Raw genomic sequence first — 19,872 nt, forward strand, 5'->3', positions numbered from 1 at the left:
TTACTTTCTAGAGAAATTTAAAGTATACTTTTTTTTAAGAGACAAGGTATTGCTCTGTTATTGAGGCTGAAATGCATTAAATATACTTTAAAATGGATTTGAAAAACTTTTAAGACTTATGATACATGCAAAATACTTGCAAATGCATCTTTGCTAAATTTTGGTACAATAATAATTTTAATAATCACATTGTTATTAAAACTATGACAGTTGAGAGAAGATAAAATATAATTGGATAACTTACTTGGAAATTTTGGATCTTAAATTGGAATTGCACATATTAGTACAAACTTCTAAATGCTGTGCTCTTACTGATATACCCATTTTCTCAATCTTTCCATTATTTCAGAATATTAAGCAGTGTCTCCAGTCTAGCTCCTAGACTACAGCCTCTAAATATCATTGGAAAACAAAAACAAAAGCAGGGATTTTTAAAATTTCAACTTATATTTTAGATACAGGGGAACATGTACAGATTTGTTGCATCTGCGTATCACATGATGCTGAGGTCTGGAGTACGGATCCCATCACCCAGGTAGTAAGCATAGTACCCAGTAAGTAGTTTATCAACTTTTGCACTTCTCCCTTCCTCCCTCCCACATCTAATAGTCCGCAGTGTCTATTGTTCTCATGTTTATGTCCATGTGCGCTCAGTTTAGCCCCAATTATGAGTGAGAACATGCAGTATTTGCTTTTCTGTTCCTCCGTCAATTCACTTAGGATAATGACCTCCAGCTACATCTGTGTTGCTGCAAAGGACCTGATTTCATTCTTTTTGATCGCTATGTGGTATTATTCCATGGTGCACATGTACCACATTTTCTTCATCCAATTTACCATCCATGGTCTTCTGAGTTGATCCTATGTTCTCAAGAAATAAATCAATCCATATCTGTCTGGGAACATGCCTCTCTATGTTCCCCACAGGCATTTTCTGGGCTAGAAAGCAACAAGAAAGTTAAAAATTTTCATCTCCAAAGACCACAGGAAACCTCACAAAAACTATGCTTATGAACCAAGTGGAGAATAACATGAGAAAGTACAATTGATTTTTATAAATTCCAAAATTCATAATGATATTAACAGGCAATGCATTGTTCTGAAAATTGGTAATGTAAGAATAGAAACAAGCATTTATCTCATCTACCTTTATGGACTTTAATTTAGCATAACAGAATGAAGAGGGAGAATTCTTTAGAGAAGAATTTTATCTAATAAATTCAAAAGGAAAGGGGAATTGGAATATTAACATTTTGTAACATATAATGGAACAATCAATCTAAGCAATAATCAAAATGATTTTAAATGATTAGTTGAAAATGTGGTAAAGAATTTTTCTAGTAGAGTGATTAGACTGACAGCACTTTACTCATTGGTGAATGTTTACATTAATAAAAATAGAACAACCAGACATTCTGTGTGTAGTAATTTAACACAATAGAAATAACACAGAAGCATTATTATTTTTGTTCTACAAAAGTTGAATATAACTCTAATCAAACTTCTGGTTGTAATTACTCTTCTACAGGAGATATGATGAATTGCGAAAAAAAGTAAACAACATCAGAAAAAGACCACTTGCCACACACCAAATGTGTGTCAATCTATTAGACAAATAACCTGGTCTTTTCAACTAGTCAATGCCAAAAAATAAAAACATCTCTAAAAGAGTTTTTTTCTGTAACTTTTTGTAATATGTTTAAAGAGTTCCTGCGAAACCTTTTGCTGCTTCACGAACCTTATCTACCAAATCCAAGCATTATGAAAAAAGTCTGATCTCTGCATGTTAAATCCAGATATGCTTTTAGCAGCCACACTCATAAGAAAAGAGACAGGTGGTGAAGTCACTTACTTTAAAATCAGGGGAAAAAATAACTAGTTTTTATTGATGGAATTTCTAAACTTCTGTAAAACATTCTCATGTATAGATCAATTAATACGATCTTATGTTCATAAATATTCAAGATAGAATTGGTGTACAACAAATTGGATGACAAGTAAAATCATCAAAAAACTAAAGAAAGATACTGTACACTGGGAGAAGATAGAGAAAACAATACAAATTGTTCTTTATTTGTTTATCTGTCTTTAAATGGATATTGATTGATAAACATCAAATTCTTCATTTTAGTTTAACTTTAGGATACATAAAATTACAACACTTCCAAAGAAAGATTTTTAAGGACAAGGATAGTGTAATTAGCATATATGTATAATGTGTAATATTATAGTTGTATATACATAAATAAAGTGAGTCAAGGGAGATAGGGACTTGACCAAGATCACAAATGTATTGCTACACGGTTTAAGGATGTTTGAAATGTAAAATAGGATTATCACATTTTAAATGTTTCAGGAAGCATGCTATGTGGATTCATGAGAAGAATGCTCTTTCCATGTAGGAAAATAATTGTTGAACTCTGAATTGTGCTACAAATGTATGAATAATACTGAAGAGAGATAAATTGAACTTATGTAGTGGAAATGCTGAGTCACTACTAAAGTGATATATGAAACTATTAATAGATGTCAGCAAGACTATCTCTTTTACTTCGTGCCAATAATCCAAAAGATGAAATGTAACTCACTGTGAAGGACAAAAATAAATGTGTCAGACATGATATGTTGGTCATGAAAATGAGGAGAAAGTACACTTTTTTGAATATCATATTAATAAAAATGATTAATTCTTCTCTTCCACACCATATCTGGTACGGTAATTTCAATGCATACAAATTCAGAGGTTTTGGGTAGTGTCAGTCATTTTTCTTCACATAGTGATTTCATTGTAATGGAGTTATTCAGGTTTGAGACACTAATGATTCACCAAATGTATTTTGCATTTAAAACAGAATTTGTATCACTGAAAGGAGTGATGAGCAGCTAAAATCTGGTTTATCATAGGTATTTCATGCAACAAAATGACAAGTATCAACTCATTTTGCAACATTGGGTAAAACATTGCCCTTCTATAAAGGGGCAATGTTTTACACGGGGCAATGTTTTACATTTTCATGGTTTCCAAATGTAAAGAAAATATGTAAAGATCTATAGAATTGATCAGAAATCATAGCCAGTGTTCCATAAAAGTATATATGCCATGTACGAATAGCAGTATAGTAATGGATTATATGTATTATATGAGAATGTTAGTTAATCATAATCAACCCTAGGGCAGTCCCCTCCTTCTTGACAGCAACAAAATAGATTTGAACACAGAGTGTCAAAGAAGGCATTCTAAGAAGGCTAATGACCTGAAATTATCTTCTTTCTTTTATATGAAAATCACTTATACAATCTGCCTCTCCCAAGTCAAATGACAATTTGAGCGTAGGCAAATGAAGTCTTGAGTTCTGGGGAAGTAAGAGCTGGTATTGTATTCTCTACAATTGATATTCTCTACTAATTTTGAGAGCAGACGCTTCACCAACATATTAGAGAGTTTTACCTCCTTTTTATTCCAAGTTGACATTTTTAACAATACTTCACAACAATATTAAGCAGTCTGACTAACCCCCATAATCAATTGAATAGTTGAGCTGAATTTCTCTGTAATTCTCAGAGAATATATGGACAACAAAAAAGGAGGATGACTTTACACATATCAGCAGGAGGAAACAGTCTACCTTTTTCTTATGGTTTGTATAGGGATACCTTGGATTTCTACCACTGCATGACTATCCAACTTTAGCTAAAATTAAACTCCTATCTGTAGTCAAGGAACCAAAAAAAAAAAAAAAACTTGTAAAAGGAACCAACAACCAAAATGAAAGATAGTAATACCTGCTTGCATAAAAATTAATAACAAATGTATGGCAATGGAAAACATGTGTGTAATGTAAACAATAAGCTTTTTAAAAAAGACACAATTATCAAAAAACAATGGTCAATTGATATGAATAGGAAATTCACCAAAAAAGTAATCCAAATTGTTAAATTCACTAGTATTCAGATAAATGAAAATACAGGTAATAATGACTTGATATTTTATATGTATCAGCTTACATTTTGTATGTAAAAAGTTAAAAAGACATTGCTTTTGGGGACTGGAAAATGACAGTCTTATATTGCTTGTAAAAATCTGAATTGGTTTTAAGGCAAGAAATTGAGCAGCACAAATTAAATGTACTAAGATAAATTTCCCCTTTAAACTTCTGTTGGGATATGTACTCCATAAAAATAGAATACCTTTGTATAATAATATATGTATCAAAAGTTTTATGGCAAGCATCATTTTTAGTAGATAAAAAGTGAAAATAACATAAATCACTATCATTTGTAAGGTAACTGAATAAATTATGGTGTACCCCACTACTAAGTATTATGAAGGCATTAAGCAAAATTAATTGCATATATGCCACTTGAAATGGAGGAATTTCCATAAAGTATTGTTCACTAAAAACAGCAGAAAAGTAATTCCACTTTAAATTATGAAATGACAAAGAAAACTCTATGTATTCTTCTATACAGTTAAAATAGTTGAACTTGCAGAGGCTTTAAACTGAATTGTGTATGTGAATTATTTGGTGGATTAATCACTCAGATGAATAGATAAGAGTTAAAAAAAGTCAAAAGAAAAAGGATTAAACAAAATCAGTGTCTTTGGTATTTTCATTTATGTAAAACATGTATATTTAAAAAATAATTTACACAACAGATGGCTTTGAAAATATTTATTTTTAAATAACTGATGATAGTCATTTGAATAGGTGAGTGTAGAGCATTTAGCCTTTTGAAATTCCCAGTATATTTGATGAATAAGCCAAAAAATTACTATTGATAGCCAGAGGGTCAGTGGAGGTGGAAAGTGAAACCCCAGCTTGACTATCTGGTTGGAACTGAAATGCATTCCCATAGTATGTACAGATATAACCCCAATGTTTTAAGGAATCTATGTATCATTTATGTGAGCCCTGGATAATTACAGAGCTATGGACTATTGAGAGCCAAGCCATTATGAGGCCAGGATTCCAACCTGAGGCAGAACAAAAATAAAGATACAAGAGGGTCACAGGAAGGAAAAAAAAAGGGGAGGGGAGAAATGGAAATTTATCTTTAGGTCAAATCTGGAACTGCATCTTATCTATTTTAATAAATATTGCCTTTAACCACTTGTTTGTTTCTTCTTTCCTTTGTGCCCAAGTGTTCTTCATTTAAACTTTCAATTAACAAGTAATAATTTTATACATTTATGGGCTACAATATGATTTTTGATATATGCATACATTGTGAAATGATTACATCAAACTACTTTACATATCTATCACTTCATAACCTTATCATTTCTTAGTTTTGAGAACATTTAAAATCTAATATTTTTGCAATTTTGAAATATAAGTTATTATTAACAATGGTCATTCTGCTCTGCAAGAGATTACTAAAACCTATTCCTCTTAATTAAAACCTTGCATCTTTTCACCAACATCTCCCCTTTCCCTATCCACCCTCCAACCTACCCTTCCTCTAGGAGCTTGCATTCTTTTTTTGTTGAAGTTGTTTTTCTTTATTTCTTCTAAAAACCCAAATTAAAACAAAAAAGCAAAAAGGATATATGTGCAGAATGTGCAGGTTTTTTACCTAGATATACGTGTGCCATGGTGCTTTGCTGCATCTACTGACTCAACCTCTAATTCCTTCCCATCATCCCCCACCCCTCAAAGGCCCTGGTGTGTGTTGTTCCCCTCTCTGTGTCCATGTCTTCTCATTGTTCAACACTCCCTTATGAGTGAGAACATGTGATGTTTGGTTTTCTGTTCCTGTGTTAGTTTGCTGAGGATAATGTCTTCCAGCTTCATCCATGTCCCTGCAAAGGACATGATCTCATTTTTTCATGGCTGCATAGTATTCCATGGTGTATATGTCCCACATTTTTTTTTAATCCAATCTATCATTGATGGGCATTTGGGTTGGCTCCATGTCTTTGCTCTGGTAAGTAGTGCTGGAATAAACATATGTGTGCATGTGTCTTTATAGTAGAATGATTTATATTCCTTTGGGTATATACCCAGTAATGGGATTGTTGAGTCAAATGGTATTTCTTGTTCTAGATCCTTGAGGAATTGCCATACTGTATTCTACAATGGCTGAACTAATTAACACTCCCACCAACAGTGTAAAGGCTTTCCTATTTCTCCACAGCCTTGCCAGCATCTATTGTTTCCTGACTTTCTAATAATTGCCACCCTGTCTGGTGTGAGATGGTATCTCATTGTGGTTTTGATTTGCATTTCTCTGATGATCAGTGATGTTGAGCTTTTTTTCATATATTTGCTGGCAGCATAAAAGTCTTCTTTTAAGAAGTGTCAGTTCATATCCTTTCTTCACTTTTGGATGGGAATTTTTTTTTTCTTGTAAATTTGTTTAAATTCCTTGTAAATTCTGGATATTATTCCTTTGTCAGAAGGGTGGATTGCAAAATTCTTCTCCCATTCTATAGGTCGTCTGTACACTCTGATGATAGTTTCTTTCTCTGTGCAGAAGAATTTTAGTTTAATTAGATCCCATTTGTCAATTTTGGCTTATCCACCATAATCAAGTTAGCATCATCCCTGGGATGCAAGGCTGGTTCAACAAACACAAACCAATACATGTCATTTATCACATAAACAGAACCAAAAACCAAAACCACATTACTATCTCAATGGATGCAGAAAAGGCCTTCGATAAAATTTAACATCCCTTCATGTTAAAAACTCTCAATAAACTAAGTATTGATGGAACATATCTCAGAATAATAAGAGCTATTTATGACAAACCCACAGATGATATCATATCAAATGGGCAAAAGCTGGAAGCATTTCTATTGAAAACCTGTACAAGACAAGGATGCCTTCTCTTACCACTCCTGTTCAACGTAGTATTGGAAGTTCTGGCCACAGCAATCAGGCAAGATAAGGAAATAAAGAGCATTTGAATAGAAAGAGAGGAAGTCAAATTATCTTTGTTTGCAGATGTCATGATTTTATATTTAGAAAACCCCATCATCTCTGTCCAAAATCTCCTTAAACTGATAAGCAACTTCAGCAATGTCTCAGGATATGAAATCAATGTGCAAAAATCAAAAGCATTTTTTACACAAACAATACACAAGCAGAGAGCCAAATAATTATGAATGAATTTCCATTCACAATCACTACAAAAAGAATAAAATACCTAGGAATACAGCTAACAAGGTATGTGAAGGACCTCTTCAAGGAGAACTACAAACTACTGCTCAAGGAAGTAAGAGAGGACACAAACAAATGGAAAAGCACTCCCTCCTCATGGATAGGAAGAATCAATATTGTGAAAATGGCCACAATGCCCTAAGAAATTTACAGATTCAATGCTATTCCCATTGAACTGACATTGTCATTCTTCACAGAATTAGAAACAAGTATTTAAAATTTCATATGGAATCAAAGAAGATGCTGTATAGCCAAGACAATCCTAAGCGAAAAGGACAAAGCTGGAAGCATCATGCTACCTGACTTCATACTATACTACAAGGCTATAGTAACCAAAGGAGCATGGACCTGGCACCAAAACAGACATATAGACCAATAGAGCAGAAAAGAGGCCTCAGAAATAACACCACACATCTACAACCATCTGATCTTTGCAAAATCTGACAAAAATAAGCAATGGGGAAAGGATCTCCTATTCAGTAAATGGTGCTGGGAAAACTGGCTAGCCATATGCAGAAAACTGAAACTGGAACCCTTCCTTAAACCTTATACAAAAAAATTAACTAAAGATGTATTAAAGACTTAAATGTAAAACCCAAAACCATAAAAACCCTAAAAGAAAACCTAGGCAATACCATTCAGGACATAGTCATGGGCACAGACATCATGACAAAATCTCCAAAAGCAATTGCAAAAGGAGCTGGCATTCTCAAGAAACTGAACCGCTTTTCAAAAAAGGAAGCTGAACTGAAGCCCAGACTCAGTTGCAATAACTCAGGCTACAATGTTCTGATTGGCATGGGATATGATAAAATGACCTTATTTTGGAGAAAGACCCAAGATTTTATATATAATTAGAAAAACAGAGAGAGGAGAGAGAGCAAAAGAGAAGAAGGAGGAAGAAAAGGAGAAGAAAAAAAGTGTTAAAAGAAAGAAATTATTTTATTGTGGTATCTAAGGCCAGAATTCTGCAGAATCAGAAAATTTAAGGCCACAGTTCTGAAAATTCAGAGAGTAAAACCATGCCTTTATCTCTGAAGAACAGAGTCATTTGAAACCTATTTCTTTGTTAAACTAACAACTGAGACCAGAGTCTGGATTCTAAATTTTTTTAGTCAAAAAAGAATGTGGCATAACATTGGGATTAGAAACTAAGACACTTCCCAATAAATTTCAACAAATTCAGCTGAACAAAATATATCTCATGTTTTTCCTGGATTTAAGGAGGTTTTAATCATAGATGTGGATGAGTTTGAGGTGGCTAAGTGTTAGAATTCTAGTTAGTTTGGAAAGTATAAGAGAAAGCCAAGCACATTAGGGAGTACTTCAAAAGAAATGCAAAGATTGAAATGTTCTTTTAATATCATTTTCTATAAGATTTGCACTAATCACAAATGCTAATATATATTGAGGTTTATATACAAGGCATTATTCTGATATTTATTTGCATTAATTCATTTCATCTTCATTTTTTCGTGTAGTAGGTATTGTAATAATCCATATTTCAGTGAAAATAAAATTGAGGTCTGGTTAAGTGACTTATCAAAGTCATATATGTAATAATTATGAAGCTGGAATTCAAACCCGGACAAGCTGGCTCAAAAGTCTGTGTTCTTCATCACTTTACTGAATTCCATCTGCTATGATGGCACAAAATTGGATTGAAAGATTAATTATATTTAGAGAAGTGGGAGAATCTAATACAGGAATACAGCATAAGGACAAAGAAAGACCTACTACTCTTCCTGACCTGGATGGCTTATGGGAAGAAGAGACAGAGAGAGTTGTGAGAAGATATCACATCAGCCTGTTCTGTCTTCCTCACTTCAAATTCCGAAAAGATACGCAGGAAGCCCAACAATATTGGGAAGGAGGAGGGAGGAAGCTAAAAGTGCACAGTTCTAAGAATCTTGTGGATATGCCAGGCTTTCTGGACATGTCCTCAAGGAAACAACCAACTTGAAGAGGTGATAATTGTGCCAGAATGGTGAGGGGAGATGGATGGATAAAATAGACTGAGTCAGGAATTCTGTTTCCCCAAAGGACTATGTAAACTAAGAAGAGGATTCAGAAATCTCTGATGCCCTGGTGACAATGTAATAAAGTCCTATCAGAGTCAAGTTCCAGTAAATGTCTTGAGTCACAATGCACAATGAATGTGTTACTTGTAGGGAATTCAAGATAAAGGCAATGGTCAAGGCCAGGGATTCCAATGGCAGGGTTACTACAACACTCTAAAAGACAAGCTTGGATAGTCACAATTCAGAGATCACTAGGTCAAAGGGAAGATCATATCAGTCTTTTTTTTTTTTTAACCAAAGGCTTGAATGGTTTAGAAGGTACTGCAAGGATTTTTGGTCTTTGTCTTCCTCAACTGCCAGATGTCACACAAACCTGACTTCTCCTTTAAAAAAATACCATCATGGAGAGAAACAAAGGACTGAATTTAAGAAACAGTGCTTTGACATAAAAGAGAGGACTCCATGAAAAAGAAACCATTGAGACTGGGAGGCACTAAAATCCTATATATTTCAAAGTTTGACTGATTGTATTTGTTTCTCTGATAAATAGCCAAGTGCTGGCCTATGAGTAATCAACATAGCTATGAGAATTTTAAAAAAGTGGTATTTATTTTATATACCTCAGTATAGCGTGAATAAGAGTTGTAGCATGGCTGTGTGTATTTCAGCAATTTTAAATTTTAGGAAATACCATTCTGGACATTGGCAATAGGCTAACAGTCAAAAAATATATATGGCTCAAGACCCCAAAACAATTGCAACAAACACAAAAATTGACAAGCAAAACCCAATTAAACTAAAGAGCTTCTGTGCAGAAAAAAAAAAAATTTCAAAAGTGTAAAGAATAAATAGACACCATACAGAATGAAAGAAAATATTAGCAAACTATGCATACAACAGAGGTCTAATATCCAGAATCTATAAGGAACTTATACAAAATAACAAGCAAAAAAACAAAAATAACCTCACTAAAAAGTAGGCAAAGGACAGACACTTCTCAAAACAAGACATACAGGTTACCAACAAACATTTTAAAATGCTCAACATTACGTTTCATTAAAGAAATGCAAATCAAAACCACAATGAGATAGATACCATCTCATGTCAGTCAGAATGGCTACTATTAAAAAGTCAAAAAATAATAGATGCCATCAAGGCCGCAGAGAAAAGGGAACATTTATAAATGTTTGTTGGGATGTAAACTTATTCAGCTCCTGTGGAAAGCCATGCAGAGAATTCTCAAATAACTTAAAACAGAACTACCCTTTGACCCAGAAAGCCCATTGCTGAATACACCCAAAGGAAAATAAATTGTTCTACCAACGAGACACACATGCTTGTATGTTTATTGTGCCACTATTCACAATAGTAAAGACATTGAATCAACCTAGGTGCCCATTAAAATGTTGGATTTGATAAAGTAATGGTGGTACATGTATACAATGGAATACTTCACAGCCAGGAAAAAGGGCAAAATTGTGTCTTTTGCAGCAGCAAGGTTGCAGCTGAAGGTTGTTATCCTAAGTGAATTACTGCAGGAAGAGAAAACCAAATACTGTGTCTTCTAACTTATAAGTGGGAACTAAACATTTGGTACATACGGACCCAAAGATGGAAACAATAGACATTGGAGACTACTAGCGGGTAAAAGGAGGAGGAGGGGTATGAGCTGAAAAAACTACCTATCGGGTACTACCTGGGTGATAAGAGTAATCATACCACAAACCTTAGCTCATGTGATATACCCATGTAACAAGCCTGCACATGTACCCCCTGAACCTAAAAGTTGAAAAAAATAATTATCTAAATAAATAACTTTGGGAAGATATGCACAGCAAGTTAAAACAACTCTTTTCCTCAGTGCCTCAAAAGCTGATCTAGGCAGGGTGCGGTGGCTCACGCCTGTAATCCCAGCACTTTGGGAGGCTGAGGCGGGCGGATCACAAGGTCAGGAGATCGAGACCATCCTGGCTAACACAGTGAAACCCCGTCACTACTAAAAATACAAAAAAAAATTAGCTGGGCATGGTGGCAGGTGCCTGTAGTCCCAGCTACTCAGAAGGCTGAGGCAGGAGAATGGTGTGAACCTGGGAGGCAGAGCTTGCAGTGAGCCGCGATCGTGCCACTGCACTCCAGCCTGGGCGACAGAGCGAAACTCCGTCTCAAAAAAAAAAAAAAAAAAAAAAAGTTGATCTAAGCATACATTATTACCATTAGACTTCAAATTTTGAAGTTTAAAATTCCTTACAGTAGGAAATTAATGAAAATTATTTCATATCTTCATACTAGGATTATCAGCAACCCTGAAAAATAATAGACTTGATATCACGTTCAGGCACAATCTGAAAAGTGCTAGTCTTTATGCTATGCATGATTGGTTCAAAAAATATATGTTCCTCATATTTGCCAAAAGCAAGTAAAAAGGACTTCTGGTACCTTATGTTTAAACGTTCATTCATTTCATCACATAACAAATATAAAAGCACTATTAAATTAAGCATAATATCACAGTAAACTTCAATCTATTATGTCGATATCTCTGTATAATGATCATGTATCCATTAAATATAAATTGAGGAAGCAAACACCACCTCAACCTTTAGTGTAAGCACAGAGCAAGCTTTCTATAAAAAGCAGTGCTTAGGTAAGATGAGGCATAATGTCAGGTGAGGTTTCATAATCCCATAGAGAAGCATTCAGGAGCCAGGACACACTTGGACTCATCACGGGTTATATTGCAAGAGAAGAACTCCATATCTCACAATTCCACCTAAAGAACAAACATTAAGTGCAACAAATTAGGAAGGAGTTACATATTTGCCACAGACTGCCTGGAGACATTGCAGGCAATTGGGAGTGTAGGCAGCCCCTCCCTAGTAGAGAAGGAAGAGTGACCTGCCACTCTGAAGAAGAAAAAATAAATTTGTGGAATTTCTCTTCTTCACAAGTATCAGTCTAATTTTTATCTTCCTCAACACTATGATCATCTTGTATTTCTTACCTTAGATATAGACATGAAAACTTGTCAACATTGCAACAATGATTAGAAATAGAAATAGTAAATTCCATTCAGATAATGGAATAGGTTTTTATATCAGTTTTCCTAACTAAGACAAAAACAAAATCCATCTAAAATTACATTGTAGTTGAGTATCAACAATCCATTGTCACTAAAACTTACCCTGAGAAACTAACTTGATTTCTGTATTACAATCATGGGCTTTGAAATCAGACAGACCCAGGAACAAATCTCTTCCCTTATTATTAATGATTGTTTAGGCATCATTTTGACCACCTACAAATTGAAGGCAATCGTTGTATTAGTCTGTTCTCACAATGCTGATAAAGACATACCCGAGACTGGGCAATTTACAAAAGAAAGAGGGTTTAATGGACTTACAGGTCCACATGGCTGGGAAGACCTCACAATCATGGCAGAAAGCAAGGAGGAGTAAGTCACATCTTACATGGATGGAAGGAGGCAAAGAGAGAGCTTCTACAAAGAAAGTCCCATTTTTAAAACCATCAGATCTTGTGAGACTCACTATCATGAAAACAGCACAGGAACAACTTGCCCTCACAATTCACTCATATCCCAACAAGTTCCTCCCATGACATATGGGAATTGTGGAGGTTACAATTCAAGATGAGATTTGTATGGGGACACAGCCAAACCATATCATTCCACCCCTGACCTCTCCCAAATCTCATGTCCTCACATTTCAAAACCAACCACGCCTTCCCAACAGTCCCATGAAGTCTTAACTCATTCAGCAATAACTCAAAAGTCTACAGTCCATTGTCTCATCTGAGACAAGGCAAGTCCCTTCTGCCTGTGAACCTATAAAATCAAAAGCAAGTTATGTTACTTCCTAGATAAATGAGGGTACAAGCATTGGGTAAACACAACCATTCCAAATGGGAGACATTGGCTAAAACAGAGGGGCTAAAGGCACCATGAAATCTGAAATCCAGAGGGGCAGTCAAATCTCAAAGCTCCAAAATGATCTCCTTTGACTCCATGTCTCATATCCAGGTCATGCTGATGCAAGAGGTGGGTTCCCATGGTATTGGGCAGCACCACCCCTGTGACTTTGCAGGGTATGGCCTCCCTCCCAGCTGCTTTCATGGGCTGACATTGAGTGTCTGCAGATTTTCTAGGCACACAGTTCAAGCTGTCACTGGATCTACTATTCTGGGGACTAAAGGACAGTGGCCCTCTTCACAGAGCTCCACTAGGCAGTGTCCCAGTAGGGACTCTGTGTGGAGACTCCAACACCACATTTCCTTTCTGCACTGCCCTAGCAGAGGTTCTCCAGGAGAGCCCCAGCCCTGAAGCAAACTGCTGCCTGAACATCCAGGCATTTCCATACATCCTCTGAAATCTAGGTAGAGGTTCTCAAATCCCAATTCTTGACTTCTGTGCACCTGCAGGCTCAACACCACTTGGAAGCTGCCAAGACTTGGGACTTGCACCCTCTGAAGCCAAGGCCAGAGCTGTACCTTGGCCTCTTTTAGTCATGGCTTGAGCAGCTGGGACACATGGCACCAAGTTCCTAGGCTGCACACAGCATGGGGACCCTGGACCCAGCCCAAGAAACCGTTTTTTTCTTCCTAGACCTCTGAGCCTGTGATGGGAGGGGCTGCCATAAAGACCTCTGACATGCCCTGGAGATATTTTTTTCCCATTGTCTTGGGGATTAACATTCAGCTCCTTGTTTGTTATGCAAATTTCTGCAGCCAGCTTGAATTTCTCCTCAGAAAATGGGATTTTCTTTTCTATCACATTGCCAGGCTGCAAATTTTCCAGACTTTTATGTTTTTCTTCCTTTACAAAACTGAATGCCTTTTACTGTACCCAAGTGACCTCTTGAATGCTTTGCTACTTAGAAATTTCTTCCATCAGGTACTCTAAATCATCTCTCTCATGTTGAAAGTTCCACAAATCACTAAGGCAGGGGCAAAATGCTGCCAGTGTCTTTCTAAAACATAAGAAGTCACCTTTGCTCTAGTTCCCAGCAAGTTTCTCATTTCCATCTGAGACCACCTCAGCCTGGACATTATTGTCCATATCACTATCAACATTTTTGTCAAAGCCATTTAACAAGTCTGTGGGAAGTTCCACACTTTCCTACATTTTCCTATCTTCTTCCAAGCCCTCCAAATTGTTCCAACCTCTGCCTGTTACCCAGTTCCAAAGTCACTTCCACATTTTTTAGTATGTTTTCAGCAATGCCTCACTCCACTGGTACCAATTTACTGTATTAGTCCATTTTCATGCTGCTGATAAGGACATACCTGAGACTGGGAAATTTCCAAAAGAAAGAGGTTTAGTGGACTTACACATGGCTGGTGAGGCCTCATAATCTTGGCAGAAAGCAAGGAGGAGCAAGTCATGTCTTACATGGAAGGAAGTAGGCAAAGAGAGAGCTTGTGCAAGGAAACTCCCATTTTTAAAATCATAAGATCTTGTGAGACTGATTAACTATCACCAGAAGGGCACTGGAAAGACCCACCCCCTTAATTCAATCACCTCCCACCAGATTCCTCCTACAACACATGGGAATTGTGGGAGTTACAATTCAGGATGAGATTTGGGTGGGGACACAGCCAAACCATATCAATAGTCCACTTCCAGTATTGTGTTGTAAAATATAGGACATGAGGTACAAGAAATATTTTACAGCTGATAATATTACTAATACACTCAATATATGTTGTATGTATATTTAAATACTTATCCTCATCTCTCTTTATAAAATTGAAGGAGTTTTGTTTTTACCTGTGGCTTTCAAGAAACTGTGAATTAAAAATCTAACACTGCCTCAGATTTGATGTCTGAGATTTGATAAGGAATTTACTTGGGGTCAACTATATGTGAAAACAAATTTATTCACAATGTTTCTGAAAGCACTATATAAAAAGTTTTTATTTTTTCCTTATGATTTATTATTTGATAAGTACATACTACTTCCTCCCTGACTCACCTAACTGGAAAGGGAAAAAAACTGATTTTCTCACTATGAAAAATAATTTCAGGATGTTTTTCTTATTGATACATTTAGATATTCATTTAGTCACTAACGACTTATTACCTACTCAGGGTAAGAGCAGTTCTATGTTCCATGAGTATAAAAGAGAGCAAGATAGAACAAGCCCTTCTTCAAAGTAGCTCAAATATGAGGGGCAAAATAATACATTAAAGCAAATTAAACAATTACAATAACAAAGATTACAGTATGCTATGGAAATACTAAAAAGTGATTTTTAATCTCTCTGAAAAAACCCCACACATTCAAGGTGTGACTTGAAGTTTGAACAAAAATTGACTACTTAAATGGAGAATGACAATGGAAGAGTATTCCTTGCATTGGGAAAAGAACCCAGGAACTAGGAAGATCGCTAGTATTCACTAGTATTTCAGAGATCTAAAAATATCTTGGCATTGCTAAAATAAAAATGAAGAGGAGCTGGAGTTGCTAAAGCTGGAGCTGGAGAAGTAGGTAGTGTTTTTCTTTTAAAAGAATAGTTTTTTAAGAATTTGAATTTATAGTAAAGACAATATGAAAGTTTTATAGAGTTATGACATGAACATAGTTGCAGTCTGAAAAGTAACCCTTTCAACTTAGAGCAAAAGTTAAAAAGAATGAGAGGGATGTAGAAATGTATTATTATAGACCAAATAAGACACACTCATGTATTATGCTAGAATGAAAGCTGTAGCAGTACAGATGGTTGAAAGTTTTAGGAGACATGTAAGGGGTGGTATTTGTAGAATCAGTTATACATAGAGTTTGAACAAGAGGTGAGTTTCTCACCTTTGAAATATAGAAGAAATTGAAAATTGCTGAAGAACTGTAAGTACTATGACAAAAAAATAACTGACCAGATTACAAGAATGTTTTAACCACTATAGATATTGAATTTATTTACCTGTGCAATACTAAACAGTCAAAGCAATGAGAAATAAGACATCACCTCCCAGGAAAGGAACTTAAGAGAAACTAAGCTAATAAGAAATAAGCCTCTGCTTCTGATATAACATTCTACAGAATAACTGAACCAATGAGAAAAAAAATCTCTATTTCTCGTTGCAAAATGGAGTACAAGACACAGTCTTAATAATTCTGCTTGTTAGAATGACTTTTGAGACCTAGTTGGACTAGAATGACTTTTGAGACCTAGTTATTAATTTTTTTATTTGAATAAACATTTAAAGATAGAGACATAGTGGTAGCCAAGCCAAGTTCAATATTAGTCACCAACATGGCCAACCACAAGGAATAGTCCCTCCAAAATAGTAAAAATAACAATCATAGTACTTCAACAATAAGAATATATGGCTTTATTAAAAGATTAAATTAACTAAATATTTTATCGATATCAATCTAATTAATATTAATATCAATCTAATATTAATCTTTCACTAAAAGCTTAAAAAATAGGTGTTAAGGGAATAGTAGGCAATACAGCTGCATCCATACTTGTCTACTGCACCAAAATAAGAGTCTGAATGTTGGTCTATTGTTGAATGTAAGTGAGCCCTTATGCGTCAGTTGAGGCCATTGAAATAAGCTCATTTTCCTTTGCCAGCTTTCTTTCTTTCTATCTACCAACTCTGTTAAAAAACAAACAAACAAACAAACTGAAACAGCTCTCTTGTGATCTTATAAAACCCTTTAATGCTCCATTCTCTGAAAACCTTTTACATCAACATTTGAAAAGACTTGTCTATTCTTTTTGATAAGTTTTTTCAAATTTTTCTCTCATGAATTCATTTGAATCCATATTTTATCCACATCTCTTCATAAAATCTGATGCTGTATTGTCTTGCCCTAGTCAACAATGGCATCATTTTTGCTAAATCCCCATGGACAATTCTTGGTCTTCATTAAGTTGACCCATCAGCAGTATTCTATTAGGTCAAGTGAGTTTTAATATGGCACCTGCTTTCTTTATTTTACCACTGGCATATTACTCCTTTGTTGTTCTGTGCATCAGCACCCTCCTCATCAACAATCTTGGTTAGATCTCTGTATCTTTTGGACTTCTCTATATTAGATTGTCATAGCATTTATCGCAAAATACATTTCCTCTCTCTATATTTTTCTCTGGTTGAATAAAGCATGAAAAGATGAATGCATTCATTGAACAGTGAGCAAACTAAGTGGTAAATTAGAATCACCTAGTGCATTTTGTGTTTTATATAAGATATATAATTTATTTGTCAAAATAAACCTGTTAGGCAAGTGTTATTATTATTTGTCTTAAAGGTCTGATACTATAACTTGGAACTTGTTTTGGACACAGGTGAATGCCTGAATTCTACCTTTGCCCAGTTGCATCCATTTCTATGATCTCTGGTAAAATACATCTGCCGAAATCAGTGCAAATATTATCCAATACATTATTTTATCAATGGGTGGGTTCATACTGGTAATACAGGATTAAGTTAAACTAGGGTTTATTCCAGAACCATAGACGACTCTGTGGGGATTCTCAAAGTCTATAACTTTGGCTGAAAGACCAATGGAAGCCAGTGAAATGTGTGAACAAAAAAGCAAAATGAGTTGGCCTTAGGTGAAAAGAAAAATTTCTCATTCTTGTGTTTAGTGATCCAAATCACAGATAACCATGGTTTGGTTATTGTCTTAGAATCTGATCAAAGGCAGATTATTAGTTTTTTTCCTCTCAGGAAAGAGGAAGAAGCCCTCACCTTGTAGTAACGACTCATCTTCACTCTTCTTTTTTTTTTCTTTGAAGGTTAAGTGACTTATTTAATTAGCAATTCAGTGATTGAACCCAAGTCCAGGTGATTCTGGACCCTAGCTAGACCCTCCCTCTCTAAATCATTACAAAAGGATAATGGCACATAAAATAAATATGGAAACATCTGAAAATAGAGGGTATTTACCATAAGGACTTTGTAAAATGGATGGATAAGAGGATCTAGCTCATAATTCCAAGGATCATGCCAAGGAAGAGAAGTTGAAACACGATGAGTGTTTTGAGATGTGAGAGAAATACCAAGAGTGGGTGCTGCTCAGGAGAATAAGAACAGAGACTTTTGATAAAAGTTACCAGCCCTGTCAAATAACAAATAACAAGCAAGAGCAAGATTTTTAATTGTACAGTGGCATTATAGTACTGGAGTTTTTGTTTGGCTTGGTTATTTGATTTTTGTTAACATAACAAATATGGAATAAATGTCTGGATATAATGAGTACTAGCTATTTCCACACCCTCTAAAATCCAAGATATCAGTATTGTTCTGTCTGTAATAATGTCAATATCCGATGTTACTGGAGTTACCCGAGTTATTTAGCATATTCATATTAGTATATTGTTAGCATTTTAATATAGTTTACAGAAAAAGTTTCAGACTATATTAGAATGGAAAATTTTATGACCAACTACTCCTACACTATTTCACAAAGACCTGCTTGATTATTTAGCTCTCTTTGAAATTCCAGAATAGAACTATTTGTTTGCTCATTGCATTGCAATCTTAACTATGACAGCATAGCATTATCACCTCTCCCACTGATTCTCTCCTATTTGTTCTGGCTAAAATTATCACCCTGTTATTCTGAAGCAAATCTTACCCTTTCAATATACTTTGCTTGTTTTTACATTCCTCACAGTGCAGGCATTTCCCTGGCATGTTCATTTGTCAAAATCTATTCTCTATACAAAAGAATAATCAATAGCAACAAATATAGATTTATTTACTCCTTAACATGAGAAAAAAAATGTCCCAAAATGGAATGTCAAGAGATGGTACAAAAGTACAGTGATCACCAATTATGGTGAGCAATATTATAAAAACTTCCATGGGAGCTGTAGCTCATGTTACCTACTTACTATGATATTCTATAAATTTCTATTTATGTTATCTCTATTAAAATGTTGTCTTTCAAAAACTCTTTATTATCAAAGAAGAAAAACAACTTAATAAAGTCCTATGATTTGCAGTAAATTTTTAAAATGCCTACTGCCAATGTGATAATCATAATTTTTTAACAAAGAGGCCAAATATTTAGAATTCTAAAATACTTAATCTCTATCATTGTCAGTTATAGAACAAAATACATTAATGTTTCAAGAAGTAAAAATTAACTAAAGTCCTCATAAATTTAGCTCCTACTTACATTTTTGTCACCAAACTTCCTTCATTTATTTTAAACAACATCTGGAAGGCATTCTTCCATAGTGAAGTGACTGTGAAGATTAGAGAGAGAACTGCCTCTAACTCTACCTGTACTATTTTGGGCAAGGTATGTAACCTCTTTTGGCTTCAAGGATCATGTCTGTGAAATAAGAGTAGAACTTATAATTTGCAGCGTTGGTAAAAAGCTTAATCTAGATGATGTATATAAAGTTGGGCCCTCAAGACATTTGATGAATCTTGACCTAGAATGAATGTTTGAAAAACGAGGCAGACAGTTTCTCTAACGGGCAGAGAAGACAGCAGAGGACTTGAAAATTTCATGTAACTAAAGAAAATCAAAGTTTAAGACTGCCAAGCATGCAAGAACTTAATGGCAAGAATCCCTGAAACAAGAGAGACACACAGGAAAATAAATAAATATAATAATAATATAATATAACAATAATAATATAAAATAATAAGTATTATTGATTCTTAAGCTGTGCAGGTAAAGGACATGAAGAAATGAGCAGAA

General features: G+C 35.0%; 1 long non-coding RNA gene across 1 annotated transcript; it reads right to left on the reverse strand.

Annotated features, from left to right (window-relative positions):
* Nucleotides 1–428: 428 nt before the first annotated feature.
* LOC129143870 (uncharacterized) lies at nt 429–19,423 on the reverse strand. Its single transcript, XR_008547829.1, has 2 exons — nt 19,339–19,423; nt 429–939 (listed from the first exon to the last, which is right to left on the reverse strand). It is a non-coding gene; the product is annotated as an uncharacterized LOC129143870 (long non-coding RNA).
* Nucleotides 19,424–19,872: the final 449 nt, after the last annotated feature.

Source organism: Pan troglodytes, chromosome 3, assembly GCF_028858775.2.
Source record: "Pan troglodytes isolate AG18354 chromosome 3, NHGRI_mPanTro3-v2.0_pri, whole genome shotgun sequence".
In the NCBI taxonomy this organism is placed as follows: Eukaryota; Metazoa; Chordata; class Mammalia; order Primates; family Hominidae; genus Pan; species Pan troglodytes.